This window comes from Lissotriton vulgaris, chromosome 1_1 (genome assembly GCF_964263255.1).
Source record: "Lissotriton vulgaris chromosome 1_1, aLisVul1.2, whole genome shotgun sequence".
Taxonomy (NCBI): Eukaryota; Metazoa; Chordata; class Amphibia; order Caudata; family Salamandridae; genus Lissotriton; species Lissotriton vulgaris.
In genome coordinates, this window is record NC_141685.1 from 1,983,211,228 (window position 1) to 1,983,231,474 (window position 20,247).

A 20,247-nucleotide genomic window follows, 5' to 3' on the forward strand; every position below is an offset into this window, starting at 1 on the left:
GGAAGCTCCTTATTCAAGGCCTAATCCTCTCCAGGCTGGATTACAGCAACGCCCTTTATTTAGGCGCTCCAGAAGCTACCATAAATAAACTTCAACTGATCCAAAATTCAGCAGCAAGGCTGCTCACTGGTTCACCTGCTAAGCTCTCTCTTTTCGCATAAAGTCTGTTACTAAAAGGTCTATGTTTGCTACTATTTGAAAAGGACATATGTAAAGGATGCCTTTCACATTCTTTTAGTATGCTCTGTTCTGGTTCCCTGACTAGAACTAGAAGTAAAATGTTCTCTCTTAATGAAGATGTGGTGATGTCATTCTTTAAGTTTGTATAATTATCCATTTACTGTCACCTTCTTCAGGTGCAATTATTTGGTTCTCCTACTCCCCTTAAGGTTGCAGCAAGAGCATGAAGCTGGCAACTAAAGAGGATTGGTGATATCTACTTTATTTGAATGCATTCATTATTTAGGGCCTCATTTATGAAAAGTGACGCATCGCTGCGTGAAAACAGCGATGCGTCACTTTTCACTGCGCCCTCCTTGCACCACCAATGATGCGTCATATTTACAGTATGACGCATCATTGCACAAGGAGTCACAGATACGTCAGTATTTCTGACGTATCTGTATGGCGCAAAAGTGGCGCATTGCTGGAGTGTGTCACAAAGGTGACGCAACTCCAGCAATGTATCCTTTCACATGGGGCAAGCCCCATGTGAAAGGGCCTGCGTCAGTCTTACGCCTGCTGTGAGGCAGGTGTAAGAAATTGACGCATTTGTGTCCTAGAAGTGGCGCTGTGAAATCACACAGATTTCACTGTGTCACTTCTACGACCCTTTCTTGCGTCAATTAGCCCCCTTGCATACATTATACCCGGCACAAATATAATGTGGCGCAGGAGTTTACAAAGTGACGAATCTACCTAGATGCGTCACTTTGTAAATATGGTGCAACAAGGTGCATTTTTTACACCACTGGTGCGTCACAAAAAGTGACGCACCAGCGGCGTAAAAGTGACGCATAGCCTCATAAATGAGGCCCTTAGACTGTATGTTATGAATCTGCTTTTGTGAAGCACTTGAGTGTTTTTATTTGAGCAAGGTTTGCAAAGTGTGAAAATGTTATCGGGGAACATGAATTATGCATAAAATACACATTTATCCCAATCTACAGAATCTGTCCTCCCTACCTGGGCTCTCGCACAGTGGGCAGGTGTATAAGCTTTACAAGTCCATGGTGATTGGTCAAAACTCCATGCGTGGCCATAATTGGGATATATTCTGAGCTGTAGAAACTGGAAAATAGTACACTGCTGTAAAGACAATTTCACTTTTCATAACCTTATTACCCACAGTAGCAATTTTTTATCAGCCCTTAAATACTAGCTACAGCAATTATAGGCCTGAGGTGAAGGAGAGGGCTTATAACAAGGGAGCAAACCTTTAATGGCTGGTGTAGGCTGCTATGGGAAACTGCTATGCTGGCATATATAAGGATACCCGGGGCATAGACCTTTGCTCTGCCCGCAGAGGGTGCGGAGATTTGCCTACTCAGCATTCTTGCGAGAAATGCGCTTGCGCGCGCATGTGCAGTTTTCCCAGAGACAGAGATGAAGAGGAGGAGGGCAGCCCGAGGATGCCGCAGTCAAGATAAGTGGTTTTTAATTGCTTCAAAGTATTTTTATTGAAGTTTCAATCAATTGTTAATAAGGGAGTTGGGAGGCGGGTGGCGTAGCAGAGCTCCACGGTGTTCCACAGAGTGTGTTCTCAACTCCGTGGCCCTCCGCGTAGCTTTGCTACGCCCACTACGCCCAGGGTTAGTATAAGGCTATTAGAACAGTCAGTCCCATGAGAGTGGAATGTCTTAATTCTGCTCATAGCACTGAATGTTACACTTCTGCCGTTTATAAGCAATGTAATTAGCAGATATTGGGACTATGGACTTGATAAGGAGTTTGGATAAGTGTTTACTCGGAAGTAAACTATCTGCCGAACTCTAAATGAGGCCCTTTCTGATTTAACCAGACTCAACTTCCTAACCTCAGAAGAATGGACGGCTAGGTCTGCCTTGTGGTGTTTCCAACCCATGTTCTACAGATCAAATATTTCAGAGATTGCCATTGAATTCACAGAGCCATTCGACTGACATACAATCTAAAAATCACATACACCTCTTGATGCTGTGTGAAATTGTCTGTCTTATCCTTTAAAATATAAAGTTATGTAAACGTAGCTGAGAAAATGATAAAGCAAAATGGAGCATGGTGGTCTCCAATACAGGCCGCACAACGTTTGGACTCGGTATTTATAATGTGCATCGGTAATTACGGTACACGTTGACTGGCAGATTAATTGAATAATGCTATTGGCGTAGTGTTTAATACTGCAGTTATTCAGGACTATTTTATAGTATTCCATAATATGACTAATGTACATCTTAAATAAGAAATAAAGCCTTAGCTAGAAAAAGAAGTATCTTTAGCAGCAAAAGATTACCGATTCGAGAACAATTTCATGGATAATGACTTCAGAGATCCCCAGACGTGCATAATCATGTGTAATTCAGAAACATTGACAAGTGATGTGATCATAAATCCTTTCCAATTCATAAAAGAGGTTTCTCGAGTAATGCAGCTGGCAAAAAGTATTTTCTGGCTGCCCAAGGAGCATGAATCATGAAAAGACAGAAGTATTTAAGGCAGGTAAAACACAATAGGGGAGAGGATGTAGCCTAAGGGCTAGAGCGGTGGACCTCGTAGCTGGAGAACCGAGTTGGAGTCTCAGCAACGACGCTCAACATCAAGTCATTCTGGGCAAATCACTTAATCTCCCTGTGCCTAATGAAAATGAATGTGTCCTCATGTAATGAAACTGATGCTCATGTAAAGCGCTCTGATACCCGATATCTCTGGTCTAGTTCGTGCTATATAAAACTTTAAAAAATATATATATAGCTACATATTACTAGTAATTCGTAACTCCTATTTATTAAATGTATTTACGTTTAATTTATTGCAGTGCCACACATTATTTGAAACACATTTTGTTCAGTCTATTATTTTTATTGTCCAATGTTACCATTCCATATTTTCACATGCTATAGTACTTGATCTTTTACACGAGGCAGTTTCCAGTTATAAACCTGAATTTGAATAACAATATGCAACTTAGTTTTAGGTTCCACTTACAATATATCAAAACACACTGAATGCATTTGCACAATGTCTTCATCATGTTAGGCAAATGTCATAACCAAAACCAATTTTAAATTTTGTATTCATTAATTTTATCAAGAATCTTAAAAAAAAAGGTACAAAGAAAAACATAATTGGGCATCCTGTAAGAACAGGTTCTCAGTTGGGGTTCTATAAGTTGACTAAGTTACGCAATGGCTGCCCCAAGGGGGCGCCAGGGCTTCGACACACTGCCTCCTTCTACCACCACTGCTTGTTGTAGTATGGCTTTTATATGAAAGCAAACGATCTCATAGGTCGTTTGTTTGCCTGGAAAAGTTGTAATGTTACCTTGCCAGCAGAAGAGGATTCCACTAGATGTATTTTACATGTGTCAGGCAGGAGCTGTTGCAGCCCAGCCTACCACATACACAATACGTACCTGAAATGCTGCACTAGCATCACTGCTCTTAATGGGTGGAAACTGAGGGGCTTATTTACAAGCCCCTTGCGCCATCGGTATGTCACTTTTCCCATGTTAAAAATTACGCAAAAGTGGCACAAGGCGCTTGTAAATAAGCCCCTGAGTGTTTGCTGTGACATGGCAGCAGCTGTCAAAGCTCCTGCCTAGCAACAGCAAACAGCTATGACCTGGAGGTAGGCACCCCGGAAAATTGAGGCTGGCACTGGGGGGTGACGGTCCCTAGGGCCATTATTAGTTCAAGGAGGGGGGGCACGTTGTCCCCCTCCTTAGATTTAGTAGTTTGGGGTCCCAGGAGGTGGCGCTCCCTGGGTCCAAGGATAGCCCAGGAGGGGGCCCCTGCAGCCCTCCTACCATTTTAAACATAGAATGTGGCCCTGTGGAGGTGGTGGTAACCAGGGCATGGGATCGATGCAGCCTCCCCATTACAAAGAAAATTGCCCCAGGGAGACGGTGGTCCCCTGGGCACAAGGGGGTCTGCGAGGCCCCCAATAACCCCAGGGAGATGGCAGTCCCCAGGGCCGGGGAGATCTGTGCACCCCCGTTAAACAGCAAAAGCGGTGGTGGTTCCTAGGGCATACATATGCCCAAGGCGGGGGTCCTGTGTGCCCCCTCCTTTAATTTTGTAGAATTTTGTAGAAGGCCTCATGCCCCCTGGTCTAGCCCAGCCATGTGTTAATTAGTAGAGAAACGCAGGAGCCTTCTTTTCTATTTTTTGGTTGATTTTTCTTCGGGATCCCCCAAAGAGGTATAGGCTTCAGGGTATTCATACCCTGCTACTTCTCTTTTTTTAAGTTTTTTTTTAGAGTCTGCTTTAGCTGAAACCTTAGATGGCTGCCAACACTTCCTGGTTAAATTACTGACAGTCCATCAGATTTAATCACAAGGACTGTCAGATCCTCTGAAGATCCGTGTCCCTATATTTATAAATTTGGACTTCCCTAAATATTCCCATAACTATTGAACTGACTTACACCAATTTACAAAAAGGTCGCTTTCTGAGTCAGCTGTTAAGTCTCTGTCAAATTTGGTGTAAATCTGTTCCACAGTGCAGGCTGTTGTCTTGTCTAAAACCCCTTTGGAAAATAGCATGGGAAAAATGTGTTTTTGGAACCACTTTTTCTCAAACCTCACTTAACGAATTACCCAAAAAAGATTGCAGCTAAAGTCAACATCATACTAGTTTTGGAAATTTTGAGAGGATTCATCAAATGGCTCCAAAGTTATTGGCAAAAAAAATGCTTCCCTGTGGATCTAGGACTTAACTATAACTACCTACTGGTGACCATAACCTTCTGGCGGTTGCTAGTAGGTAGTTTTAATTAGGACCTAGTTTTCATTGAAAACACGTTTTTTGACTTGCTTACAACGTTGGGACTGTTTGATGAATCTTCTCGTAATTTTCTATATAAATTTGCACAGTATGTCTAGTTCTACATGGAAAGTTTCAGACTGACCTGTCAAGCGGGGGCAGAATAAAAGGGGGTAAACAAATAAGAATTTCCACTGCAATTTCCCATACGGATTTTGAACATGACTACAGCCCAAACTGCTGGACTAAATTACACCATATTTGGCAGAGAGGTAGCTTTTGGTCAAGAAAGAGCAATGGTTTGGTGAAAATCCATTTAGTAGTTGTGGAGTTACTAAAGAAAAACAGAAATATAGATATCTCGGTGCATGGACCCACCATGGATCCCTCGCAGTCACCCGCCACCAGCAATGCTGTGGTCACCTGACCACAACCTGGCAGGGAGGTTGCAATTACCATTTTAATTATCAGGGAATGGTTCCGGGGCCTCAAAGTCTTTCTGCAAAGTGATTAAAGGGGTGTGTTAGTGGAGTGTCAGAGGGACCAATATTGTGTAACAAATTAAGTTATAGCTGGGATTTTTTCCACTTCAGGGAATCCACAGATCCCCTGCAAGGCTCAGAGCATCCCCATGTAAATCCACATTGGGAATCTAGATGCACTTTGAAGAAAACACTTTCAGACACTCACATAGGTACTCTCACATCGAGAATCGATTACTGCAACAGTTTGTACGCAGGAGCAGCTAAATCTACCCTGCACAAACTGCAAATGATTCAAAATGCGGCGGCCCGGCTTGTCTTAAGATGGCCTAGGAGATCATCCGCATCAGCTGCTCTGAATGCGTTGCACTGGCTCCCCATCCAAAAACGGATACTATTCAAAGTCCTTCTGATCACATACAGAGGCTTTCATAAATGCGGACCCAAATATCTGTCAACCAAATTTCACAGATACCTCCCAAATAGGGAACTTAGATCAGCCACTGCTAATCTAATGACCATACCCAAGTTTCGACTGACCACCAAGGGTGGCAAATCCCTAGCAGTCCTAGGCGCCAAGGCCTGGAATGCCCTTCCAGCTAAACTTAGAGCATCACCATCAGAAAAAATCTATAAAAAACTTCTAAAAACATGGATTTACGGATTATCTGATGCAAAATGTAAGATTCTAATCTAAGGACATCTATAGCTCAGCTACCATCCCCAAATATTTCATCTTTGCAGTGAAATCAGCAGCGCCAAGATGCTCCATGGAGTGTATGTGCGCTATACAAAAACCAACAAACATCAAACATCAAACATCAAACATCACACCCAGTTATAGACCCACCCAGGCAGTCACGCACCCACTCACAGGTAATGCCGGCATTCACACACCCACTAAAAGAGCCAAGCAGGCACTCTCAGACCCACTCATAACACATTAAACTTGAAAGGAGGGTCCAAGGGATTTAGTTTAGAGACCTGCCAGAAGTAATTCCCCTAATATTACAGTCATAACATAATAGTCTTCTCGGGTCTAAGCTAATCTGGAACCAGTATGGAAGAAAAAAGGAAAGAAAGAAGTGAATGTATGTCTCTCTAACAAACCCCAAAAGGGGAGCAATCCCTTTTTGAACGAATGCCCTCGCCCACCATAGGTGGCATGCTTCATCCCATACTGGTTCCAGACTAGCTTAGACCCGAGAAGTCTATGGTGTTATGACTCTCAGAACCACTCCCAGATAGGCACTTCCACTCCCACTCAAAGGCATATGCAGTCATTGACAGACCCACACAGACATTCACACACCCACTCATAGACCCACTCAGACACTCACACACCAACTCAGCCACTCACACACCAACTCACAGACCCACTCAGACACTCTCACAGATACACTCAAACACTCATATCTCCACTCAAATACCAATGTAGGCACTCACATAGGTACATATAGAGCCACTCATATACTCACAGACACTCATACACCATCTTAGATATCCAAACAGGCATTCACACAGCCACTCACACAGGCACTCACATACCCACTGATAGACCCACACAGTCACTCAGACAACCATTCACAGACCCACTCAGACACTCACTCACCCACTCACAGAAACATTCTGACATTCACACACCCACTCAGAGACCCACTCAGACACTCACACACCCACTACCAGATCCATGCAATCTCTCACGCACCCACTTACATATGGATGTGGGTACTTACTCACCAACTCACAGACACCCACACACCCACTCACAGACTTACTCAAAGACTCACAAACTGATTCAGAAGAAGGTTAAAAAAAGAACAAGTGTTGGGGAGAAAGGTGGTTTGGGAAAGGGTAGCTCTACATAGAGCCCATGGGCCCGATTCACAAAGGTAAACTAAGACGAAAGTCAACATTTATGACTTTACTACTTATAAATGCCCTTTATGAATACCAAAATTTGAAGTTTATAACTTTCAGTATTCACAAAGGGCATTTATGAGTAGTAAATGACCTTTGTGAATACCGGAAGTCGTAAAGTTAGACTTTTGTCTCATTTTACCTTTGTGAATCGGTCCCTTTGTGTTTATAGTGTGTGTGTGATAACTACACATAAAACATGAGGCAGCCCTTTAAGTTGTTGAAGAACACTCTGTTGCCTTGCTCTGTGAAATTAACCCCATCACTTCTATATGTACCGTCCATATCAAAGCGTACATTGTTGTGGTATACGGAGCCCATGTTCTGGTCTCTGAGGAATGCAGAAGCAGTTGTATTGACATTTTTCCTGGATGTGTCTATCTATGGACAGAATTTGTTTGATCACTTCCACTTCTTCCTTTAAGTAGGTAGTGATTTTGAGAAAAAAGGAATCACTTCTCTGATTGGCTGTGGAAAAATCAAAACAAAGTATGCTGTTTGGGATATGCTCATGATTGTAAACAGTCAACCACACCTGCTACAATTCAATCTGAAGGTAGTATGAAGCTCAGCAAAAGAGTTATAAACTAGCTATAGCTAGCAGTCAGTGTTCTATATGTGGTTGCCATGGAAATGGAGCCAAAAGTGCTGGTGGAAGGCAGAAAAAAAAGAGTACATTGTAAATCTGGGAAGAAGAGTGGTATGGAAATGTTGCTCATTAATAAATTGTTGAGTTGTAATTTGGTATTTTTTAGATAGTAAAGTATAAATGCCATGATTTAACAGTAGATTGTTAAGTGGGTTTATGGGGTCCCATGCAAACTTTCAGATCCACTGCGATGTTACTCATGTTCACGATGAGGCTGCAGCAGGTTCCCTAATCCACTCAAATCCTCTACCAAATTGAGCGTCTCAACAGGGGTCTTACAAAGTGATAAAACAAATGGTGACCATTCAGAAATGGTATAACGAAAGGAAAATATGAAAGGAAGGTTGGGCTTTGCACTGAACGCAAAGTGATATGGGTTACCATTAATGGTTCCTATGTACTGAGAATGGTATACCATTCCCGTACCATTGACTTCCGATTATCACTGAAAAAGGGATTCTAAGTAATATAGAGAAAAAAATTGGCGAAAAGCAAAGACATTTCAAAGGCATGTCAGTTGGGGCATACTTTGAAAAGAAAATATATATAAAACATTATGAGTGTATATAAGGTGTGGCAACCCCTCTCTTATTCAGCAGTTTTCATCTCATGTCCAACTCCCTCAGGTAACTCAAACTCAATATGCTCTACTTGAGGACCCTATCTCCCCAGATGAGATCTCTGAATCCATCAAACAACTAACCACAGGCAAGACCCCGTGGGCAGATGGATAGCCATCTGAAGTTTATTCAACCTACTCCAAGCCACTCATTCTCCGGTTCTCCACCATGTTTGAAATGGCATTTGAAAGGGGAGAACTACCACCCTGCCTGTGTGAGGCAATATTGGTTGTGTAACCTAAACCAGGTAAGGGCCCACTCCAAATGGGATCGTACCACCCTTTGTCACTGCTGAATTCTGATTACTAAATTTTAGGTAAGATATTAGCTAATAGGTTAATGGACACAGTGCACATACTGGTGCACGAGGACCAGAATGGCTTCATTCCAGGGAGGCCTACTGATCTGACCTTGTGCTGTCTTCTTAAACTATGGGAGTGGGCCTAAACAGAAATTGACATACCTTGGATAGCTGCCATAGACATTGAAAAGGCGTTAGACACCTTAGGTTGGCAATAGGTACTACATACGCAGGCAGTATTCGACATGGGCCCTAACTTTCTGAGGTGGATAAGAATGCTATACACAAAGCCACAGCCCAGGGTTAAGACCGGTCGTACCATCTCTCTGTCATTCGTACTAGACCTCGGAACAAGACAGGGATATCCTCTCTCGCCCATTCTATTTGCACTAGCCGTGGAGCCACTGACATGCAAGCTGCGCTACTGTGTATTTGATTGGCGGTACAAAAGGGGGTGCTGATGGACGGAGCATCTGAATCAATCAAACACTCACACCCAGTCAAAAGATCTGGGTTTAATCCATCACCGTTCTTTAGACCACTCTGCCACCCCAGTTCAGACATGGCTATATGCAAATCAGTCTGACCCTGTGCCTCATGGGAACAGTCCAGCCCGAACTGCCAAGCCATGTCTTTCCTGGACCGGAAACAAGCTTCCGAGGACCGGTTTCTGGCATTCCAGCCGTCTTCAGCCCGGCTTGCTTGAATCCAGTGGCAAAGTGAGCAACGGACTCACGTCTGAGCATACCCTGCCACACTTATGTCGGCCAAAAGCGGTACAAAAGGGGGTGGTGATGGACGGAGCATCTGAATCAATCAAACACTCACACCCAGTCAAAAGATCTGGGTTTAATCCATCACTGTTCTTTAGCCCACTCTGCCACCCCAGTTCAGACATGGCTATATGCAAATCAGTCTGACCCTGTGCCTCATGGGAACAGTCCAGCCCGAACTGCCAAGCCATGTCTTCCCTGAACGGGAACCAAGCTTCCGAGGACCGGTTTCTGGCATTCCAGCCGTTTTCAGCACAGCTTGCTTGAATCCAGTGGCAAAGTGAGCAAGGATCTCACGTCTGAGCATACCCTGCCACACATATGGCGCCAAAAGCGGTACAAAAGGGGGTGGTGATGGACGGAGCATCTGAATCAATCAAACACTCACACCCATTCAAAAGATCTGGGTTTAATCCATCACTGTTCTTTAGCCCACTCTGCCACCCCAGTTCAGACATGGCTATATGCAAATAAGTCTGACCCTGTGCCTCATGGGAACAGTCCAGCCCGAACTTTGTAAATTATTGTTAAGGATTGGTGTTTCCATACTTGGCTTATTTGATTTACTAGTCGGTCTCTAGTTTGGTGCACTGTGTGTGCCCAGGCCTGTAAATCAAATGCTGCTAGTTGGGCTGTGCCACTGATTGTGCCACCCACCCAAGCAGCCTGTAAATGTAACTCAGATCTGTCACAGCAGTGTCTGTGCGTATTTTGGTACTGCCATGTTGACTTGGAAAGTGCACCATCTTGCCAAGCCCTACCCTTCCCTTCCTTTCCATTTTCTTACATGTTAGTCACCCCTAAGGTAGGCCCAAGGCACCCCTGTGGGCAGAATGCAGTGAGTAGGACATGACCTGATGTGTATGGCATGTCCTGATAGTGAACTGTAAATTTATCTGTCCCCGTAGGATAGAAAAGAGAGTTTGCTTATAAGATATGAAAAGCATAAATGCCCATGGGAACAAGATAGGAAAATACATTTTGATATGCCTGACCTCAGCCTGTGTTAAATGCATCTTTTAGTAAGGAGGATTTCTACATTCTGGGTTTGAATATACCACTTTTAGAAAGTAGGTGTTTTCTTGCCTAACCATTCAGTGTACCTCTGCTGGGGTTCTGTATTGACTAACTGGCTTTAGAGGTACAGGGGCTGGGAATATGCTTTCTTTTCAGCCATCCACTTGGGGGTTGAGGTGTGTCCTGTCTTTCCAGGGTGAGGCAGGGCTGGGCAGAATATTCATGGGCTGAATTCAGAGTAGAGGTAGGAGATTTCTTTCACACATGAATGGGCCTGGTCTTCCAACGACAATGCTGTTTCCACGTCCTGCAGGAAGCTGCACCGGAGAGGACAGAACTGGTTTTGGCTGCTACTAGAGAACAAAGGAGTTTGCTGAATAAATATTGGGGCCCAGACTCTAGAACTTTAGACTACTTCTGGAAATCAAGAGGAACCTCTACTGAGGAGAAGAGCTAGAAGAAATTGGAGGATGAGTACTGCCCCTTTGCTGTGTGCTGTCTGGGGTTGGCCTGCAGTGGCTATTTCTGCCAAGGAGAGGAACTGTGTGTGTGTCCCGCTTGCAAAGTGTCTCAGAGGGCTTAAAGTGGAGTTTGCCCCCTGTTCAAGAGGTCTCAGGAACAGCAAAGACCTCACCATCCTTCTGGGCACCCTCTCTGGTTTCGCTGGTTCCAGTTGCCGCAGATGTAAAGAGCACACAAATTTGCCCCCTTCTCAGTTTACTTATAATCAGGGACCAAATAAAAAATATCATTAAATCCGGTCCGGTATATTTATTTATACCTACTAATCATGTTCTTTTGTACAACAACTTATTCCAAATGGCAGAAAGAGAATACACAATACAAAAAATTACTGACAGTCTTACTAAATCACCAACTAACACAAAACATATTAGGAGAAATCAAAAAGGCTAACAACAATATAACATCCAACAAACAATACAAATTGCAGTGCAACAATTTTGCAATATATTAAAACATTTCAATAGTCCAATTGGTTTTATGGAAAAAATTACTTCAATGCAAGAGCAAAACAAAGCATGTAACGCTGTTATCCTAAAACACACAATGGATGTTACAAATTGGCTATTGCTGGATAGCCGACGCGTTTCAAGCTCGGGCCATTAGTGTCCAAACTATCATCAGGGCTCTGTAATTTTTCTGTTTGAATGCAAAAAAATAATGTTTTAATACACCCAGTTGGCCTCTTTTCTAAAGTGTCACCGTTTGGATAAGGAATAAATGTACCTGTATATTGCTACATGGTTGGCCTGTGATGACTTTTATTAATGGACCCAATCCGTTCTTCAGGTCTCAACTTGGACAATTTTTTCAAACAATCTAAAAAATGAACAACAAATTGTCCATATTTACAAGACGTAATAATGGGGCATTGCGACGACCTCTTGTAATATTTAAGGAGTTCATACCTTAGTCTAATCAGTCTTGCGATGCAGCAAGGGGTGGAGGAATATCTTTTTCTTTTTGTTTTTCTTTAAATCCTACTTAAATGACATGTGACCTGCTTTTAGTAACCCAATGTGTTCTAATACAAATTTAAGGTGCTTATATACGAAATTTACTTCTCATACCTGAAGTGTAAATCACCGTAGTGATCACAGTCAAAAATCTCGTCCTTTTATAAATCGCTGCCTCGTCTACCTGTTTGGGTAATAAACTTATGAGTGCACACATATTTACAGATTTATCACAGATTCATTAAACTAACTCTTGCAGCAGGTTTTGAAGGCTCTGGTACCTGTATTTGTGTAGAGCGAGCTGTCGCCTCTCGCTCCCGTCTACCACCCCGTCCGGGGCCGTAGATATCTCGGACTCGCCTTCCTTTTGATGCACGCGGGTTCCAATATTGACAACAAATAGTTCGTTCTCTAAAACGAGAAGCGCATTGTCAAATACCTCGCGGTTATCGGGATTGTAATAAATCGAATGACGACCTGCTACGCCGTGTACATGCCATTACCGGCTATTGCAGTCTGCTTCTCTGGTAGCCAAACGCTGCTTCTCAATCGCTAACTGCTCGTTTGTGAAGGCAGCGGCCATATTGCGAAAGTATAAAAGGACCTCGTCATCCTAATAGGCCCCTAGGTTAGGTCCACTTAGAATTGTACCTTATGTCCTTGATGCAGGGTAATGCACCATGCAGCAGCAGTTCTAATGAGTGTGGAATTGCATCCTATTGTGTAGGTTTTGATGTGGAATAGCGAGGCTGTGTTGGGTTGCGTGGCATCACTCATGAAGGACACAACAGCTGGGATGGCAGAGCACCTCTATCCACACTTCAAAGGGTCTAGAACTCGGGAGGCACCAGTTGGGGGTTTATAACTAGGGCTCCTGGTTTTATGGTATTTATTTTTTTACCATTTCCATCTATATTAATCCATATTTTTTTTTGGGGCATTTTTTCTGTATTTATCCACATGCTGCAATGAGCATGTCCGCAGCCCGTCTTCATCAGGGGACCAATGATATCCATGCCGACCCGTTCGAACGGGATTCGTAGAGGCGCCGCGGTCGGTCAATGAGTGTTTCTTCTTTGACATACTTCACATTTTGCACAGAAGTCTTGTACGTCCCGATATATTCCAGGCCAGAAAAAATGCCGGACTATGCTGTCTGTGGTTTTTTTCTTTGCCTGCATGGCCGGCCGTCAAATGGACGTGAGCAAAGAAGAGTACCTGTTCCCGAAAGGAGCGGGGCCCCAACAATTGTAGTTCTCCATCTTGTCTGGTCTGGCGGTATAAAAGTTTATTCTTAATCAAGAACCGGGGGTATGTCGGTGGGTTGAGCCCGTCCGAGGCGTGGGCGTTTTCCCAGGCGTGGAATAGGGTTGTATCCTCTCCCTGGGCAAAACGAAAACGCCTATCAATTACACAGGGTTCGGGGGACAGGTATGTGGGTAGGGTTCCTCTATGTTCAGGTCTGGAGAGGGTCTCCCTAAAGAGGGAAAGGAATTCGGGGTTATCTGTCCCTAGGATCATGTCCTCTGGCAGGGAATCCACCACCCCTACCCGGACCATACAGGGTTTTCTATCTGGTAGGGCTATGGTAATAGAGGCCACAGGGTCGGGCTTCACATCCCGTGTACACAATGTATAGATACTGGACTCTGGGGGTTCATCTGTTCGGGCTTGACAAAGCGCGTCTGGATCACAGACTGTCTGCACCCAGAGTCTAACAAGGCCTTTACCCTAAATCCATTCATCCTCATACTCACATAGAATGTGCTGTCCATTTCAGCTGAGTACATCACAGTCCTCTGGAGGTATCCCACCTCCATGGGCTCCTGTTGAGATTTTCTTTTGGAGCACATTCTCGCTATGTGACCCCATTCCCCGCACTCGAAGCATTGAGGTCCTTTATTCATAGGGGACATCATTCCCGTGGGCCGAAGTAGTCTGGGAACCTCGGTCCCAGCTTTGGGTCTTTTGTCTAGTTTTGGGGGAGGTATGGTTTTGAGGGCCTTCTCATGTTCCCAAGGGTTCGTCTTCGGCTGTCCTCGAGCATAATGAGACACCATTTCTATGGCTTGTTCGACTGTAAGCCCTTCATGTTGACGCAGCCAGCATTGTGTGGCATATGGCAATGCTTCCATGAATTGTTCTAAGTAAACTTTGTTTAGTATCTCCTCTTTGCTACACAGGTCCGGTCGCAGCCATTTATCTGCGGCCATCTTCAGTCTAAAGAAGAGAGCCTTCGGGTTCTCCCCTTGAAACCCTTTTTCCTTTCGAAAGCGAACGCGGTAGGCCTCTTGATCTAGACCCAAATGGTCTAGGATGACCCCTTAATGGTCGCATAGGGTGTGGTCCCTAGGGGGTTAGCAGCCTAATAGGCTGATTGGGCTTCTCCGGTGAGGAGCGGAGCAAGAAAGAACGGCCACTTCTCTTCGGGCCAGCTCATTGCACGGGCGGCCCTTTCAAAGTTTAGGAGGAAGGCGTCCGGGTCCTCGCCATGCACATATTTTTGGAGAGCTACACCGGTGGGATGCGGGTTATGCAGACGCACTTCTCCGGGGATGACCTGGGTGGGAGGCGGCACACTCCTAAGGCTCTCGAGCTGGGCCGTAATGGTAGTTGTGAATAGTTCTCGGTCTGCTTGTGCAGAGGTTAATTGACTTTCCACAGCCCATTCCAATTTCTCCTGGCCTTTGATTATGTGCTCGATCAGGGCCTCCATCTTTTTGTTACAGACTGATGGTGGAGGGGATCCCACTTCTGACACCAGTTGTCCCAAGGTGGTCGGGTTACTCGGGGTTCCAGCTACTGGATTCGGGCCGGCTGGCCATTGAGGGGTAAAGAGAAACACTGGAAGCTAGAGTAACGGTGTTAGGGAGGGTTTTATTCGGCTATAAGTCTTTTTTATCAAGGGTACTGCTCGCTCCTTGTCATGAGCTGTGGGGTCCAAATGATAAGTAGCTTGCTGCAGCTTGGCTATTTCCTTGATGCGGAGTGATACCGGGGTGGTACGGGAATGGAACGTCTCCCTGCTCGTGTCTCCTCCGCTCCGGTACCGAAAAAGAAAAGAAAATCAGATCAGGTGCCTTGTCGGACCATCTGACACTCGTGAGGGCCGGGAGTGAGGGAAACCAGTAGTGTGAGCTATACAAGTCGGGAGGCAGGAGTGCAAGTGAGGGAAAGGGCAGCTTTACAAGGGGCTATACAATTTTATACACGGGGCAAGCTCCTCCGCCCCACCCAACCCGCTACACGGCCCCATACCTCTTGTAGCCACGCTCCTCCAGTGGGAACGTGGCGGGGTGAAGCGTGGAAACGTTGGCCTCTTGGCGAGTCTGTCCCGGTCTCTCGTGGCTCTGTCTGTTCTCCGTCTCCTTCTCCAGCTGCCTCCTGGGAATCGCCTTCAGTCGCATCTTTCCTGCTTCCTCCTTTAGCCCTATCGAACGGGTCGAAAGGCTAAAGGCTTCCTCTTTGTCTGGAGATTTAAAGGGGCCATGTGTTTTGTTGTCATCTGGCCAACCTGACTCTGGTTCTTTGTTCCATGGCGGTAGCTGTGGGGAAAAGGGGCAAGGTGAGAGTGGGGTGGCGGACCACCAGTCTGTTGGGGTCTTCGTTTTCTGTCCGCACACCCCGTCACATTGATCAAAATGATAAAATTGTGATTTAAAACCTAAATTTACCAGTAAAGATGATTTTAAATTATAATTTCTCAAACACCAAACATGACTTTCCTACATGTTCCAAACAAAGATTATAGGTACACAATGGTATCCTATGAGAGTGGTAGGCCTCACAGTAGTGAAAAATAAATGTAGGAGCTTTCAATACCAGGACATGTAAAACTTAAGACTACACATCCTCTTTTAATTACAATCCACCCTGCTCTATGGGCTAGATAGGGTCTACCTAAGGGGTGACATGTGTGTTAAAAAGGGAGTTTTAGACTTGCCAAGGGGGTTATTTCACCAGACGAATTGGCACTTTCAAACTGCATACACAGGCTACAATGGCAGGCCTGACACATGTTTATAGCACTACTTAAGTGCTATAAATGCTGTAGGCCTACTAGTGTGTTTCAAAAAACAAGGGAACCCAGAAGGTATAGAATAGGGACCTTGGGCATTACATATTATACAGAACAGGGGTCCCTATAACAAGTATACTGTAAGTAATCACCATACACTTGATAAGTTGTATGACTTCTGTCCGTCCGGACAGGAATTTATTTTTTGGATCAAAAAAATAGTTTTAAGTTTGTTAAAAATGTCAAGCGGGCACAGCCGTGACCTTCAACATGTACAAAACAACAACAAAAAGGAAAAATGGAAAGAGGCACGAAATTGGTCTGTACACTTGTGTTTCAGTGGGACAGATGTTGAATGTTAGACCACACCATTGCAATTATAAATGTTATATACAGAGTTTGCATATGGGGTTATGTGTCGACGTTTCGATGCCTATCTCAGAATATGGGCATCATCATCAGGACATTGGATGACATTATTGTTGTCTTAGTCATTATAAAACAAACAATGTTTAACCTTTCCATCACATTAATATATACATATTTACATTTGGAGGGAAAAAGGGGAAAAAAACACAAAGAAAAATGACATGAGTACCAGGCAGATAATTGAGATCCTGTTTAGTTGCACTTTGAGTGAAGTCAAGTGCTATTTTTATCAAAAAACGACGTGGTGGCTTGAATGTGAGGAATGGAATTATCATGCATTAGGAATTCTCCCAACAAATTACATGGACTTGAATTAGAAGTCAGAGTCCATTATGTGACCTAATGTGAAAAGACTCAGTGCAACACAGAATTTAGGTGACTTTGGCTATGGCTGGGCGTGTGCTGGCTTAATACATGCTTTTAGTCCGATTCGACGCAATTATTCAAGAGCCTTGAGCGGAAACTAAGTGAATGTGGCTATGACCGCGCCAGTGTCGGCTTTTAACATGCTTTTAGTGCAATGTAGCGCATTGTCGACCTACTTAATGTCCACGGCTTATAGACCGGGGGATCTTGAAGGATAGTGGCCGTGTTGACAGATTATCTGTGAATCAAAGCAACCTCTATTAGAATAGGCAAGGCAGGCGATACATGCTCGGAGTGAGCCTGGGTGATCGGCGCTGTTTACATGCAAACACGAGATTCGATTTGAAAATCCGGCGCCGGTAAATCACGGCGTTTCAATTGAAAAGATGCAACGAAGAGCACAATGGCTATCTGCAAGTAAAGAGTGCTTCGAAAATTAGAAGCTGTACATTAGCATAAGGCTGCAGTTTTAGGTGTCCCTCCGGACTAGTACTTACTTCGGGGATGCTTAGTAGCTGCCACGAGTCTGGCGGTCGGTTGTTCAGTGAGCGTGTCTGTGAAGTTGGGTGATAAAGGGTGCATGCGAGGATGGTAAACAGCGTGAACGGACTAGCAGGGGTGAAGTGAAGTGGCAGTATTAGCGGTGGCCATTTTAGGGTGGTGAATAGTGCTCGGGCGTCGTGTTTTTATTATAAACAGTACATTAACAAATTTGTCTCATACAGTAAAAACACATTTAGATTGAATTTACAGTAAGGACGTCCAATCTTCAAGTCTGTTTAACCCATTCCGAATGCTGTTAGTGCGTAAAATCCAATGTAACTCTTCTTTGTTCAGCAGCTGAGACATATCTGCTCCTCTTGGGGGTGGCTTGACAATTGTTATTACAGTCCAAAGGAAATCCTTTTCAGTGTGTCCCTTTGCAGTAAAATGTTCCACCAATGGGGCATTTGCTGTTTTACATTTTATTCTGCTCTTATGCTGTCCAATCCTTAACTTTATTTTCTGACTCGTTTGTCCTATGTAGATGAGCTTACAAGGACACAGGATAGCATAGACCAGGTTGGCAGAGTTACAATTAGAAAAATGTCTCCTGTCAAATTTTATATTGTCAAATTCAAACGTTTTCCCTTCTATGGTGGTGTCACAGCAGATACAGCCCCCACATTTGACATGACCTATAAGTGGCGGTAGGTCCCAGACATCATTTATAGTAGTTTTTTTTAACAATTGTGAAGGGAGCGCTGCTCTAACAAGATGATCTTTGACATTCTTAGAACGTTTGAAAGCAAACATAGGTTTTTCTATTTTCAGGGGGCCTGCGTTAAGGACTGGCCAGTGCTTAAGTACACTTTTCCTGATGGCATTTGATACAGGCGAAAATGTGGTGACACAGATAAGTTTGTCTTGGGCATTTTTTTCTTTGGGTTCTAAGAGATTCTCTCTGGGACAATACCAGGCTCTTTTTAAGGAATTACGTACCAGTTTTCGTGGGTACCCTCTGTTTCTCAATTTTGTGCTAAGTATTTTAGCCTCAGCAAAATAATCATCCTTAAAATAGCAGTTACGCCTAATACGGAGAAACTGGGAAAAAGGTAAAGAGTCGCGTAAGGCCCGGGGATGTAAGTCAAGAAAACTCGATCCCTTTTCTTGACTTACAAATAAGACATACAGAAGGCAGGCTCAATACCACACTACACCGTAAGCCCACGGAGCGTAACACCTTGCTCGAATATACCATCCACCATCCCCGGGCCTTACGCGACTCTTTACCTTTTTCCCAGTTTCTCCGTATTATGTGGGGGCTGTATCTGCTGTGACACCACCATAGAAGGGAAAACGTTTGAATTTGACAATATAAAATTTGACAGGAGACATTTTTCTAATTGTAACTCTGCCAACCTGGTCTATGCTATCCTGTGTCCTTGTAAGCTCATCTACATAGGACAAACAAGTCAGAAAATAAAGTTAAGGATTGGACAGCATAAGAGCAGAATAAAATGTAAAACAGCAAATGCCCCATTGGTGGAACATTTTACTGCAAAGGGACACACTGAAAAGGATTTCCTTTGGACTGTGATAACAATTGTCAAGCCACCCCCAAGAGGAGCAGATATGTCTCAGCTGCTGAACAAAGAAGAGTTACATTGGATTTTACGCACTAACAGCATTCGGAATGGGTTAAACAGACTTGAAGATTGGACGTCCTTACTGTAAATTCAATCTAAATGTGTTTTTACTGTATGAGACAAATTTGTTAATGTACTGTTTATAATAAAAACACGACGCCCGAGCACTATTCACCACCCTAAAATGGCCACCGCTAATACTGCCACTTCACTTCACCCCTGCTAGTCCGTTCACGCTGTTTACCATCCTCGCGTGCACCCTTTATCACCCAACTTCACAGACACGCTCACTGAACAACCGACCGCCAGACTCGTGGCAGCTACTAAGCATCCCCGAAGTAAGTACTAGTCCGGAGGGACACCTAAAACTGCAGCCTTATGCTAATGTACAGCTTCTAATTTTCGAAGCACTCTTTACTTGCAGATAGCCATTGTGCTCTTCGTTGCATCTTTTCAATTGAAACGCCGTGATTTACCGGCGCCGGATTTTGAAATCGAATCTCGTGTTTGCAGGTAAACAGCGCCGCCTCACCCGGGCTCACTCCGAGCATGTATCGCCTGCCTTGCCTATTCTAATAGAGGTTGCTTTGATTCACAGATAATTTGTCAACACGGCCACTATCCTTCAAGATCCCCCGGTCTATAAGCCGTGGACATTATGTAGGTCGACAATGCGCTACATTGCACTAAAAGCATGTTAAAAGCTGACACTGGCGCGGTCATAGCCACATTCACTTAGTTTCCGCTCAAGGCTCTTGAATAATTGCGTCGAATCGGACTAAAAGCATGTATTAAGCCAGCACACGCCCAGCCATAGCCAAAGTCACCTAAATTCTGTGTTGCACCGAGTCTTTTCACATTAGGTCACATAATGGACTCTGACTTCTAATTCAAGTCCATGTAATTTGTTGGGAGAATTCCTAATGCATGATAATTCCATTCCTCACATTCAAGCCACCACGTCGTTTTTTGATAAAAATAGCACTTGACTTCACTCAAAGTGCAACTAAACAGGATCTCAATTATCTGCCTGGTACTCATGTCATTTTTCTTTGTGTTTTTTTCCCCTTTTTCCCTCCAAATGTAAATATGTATATATTAATG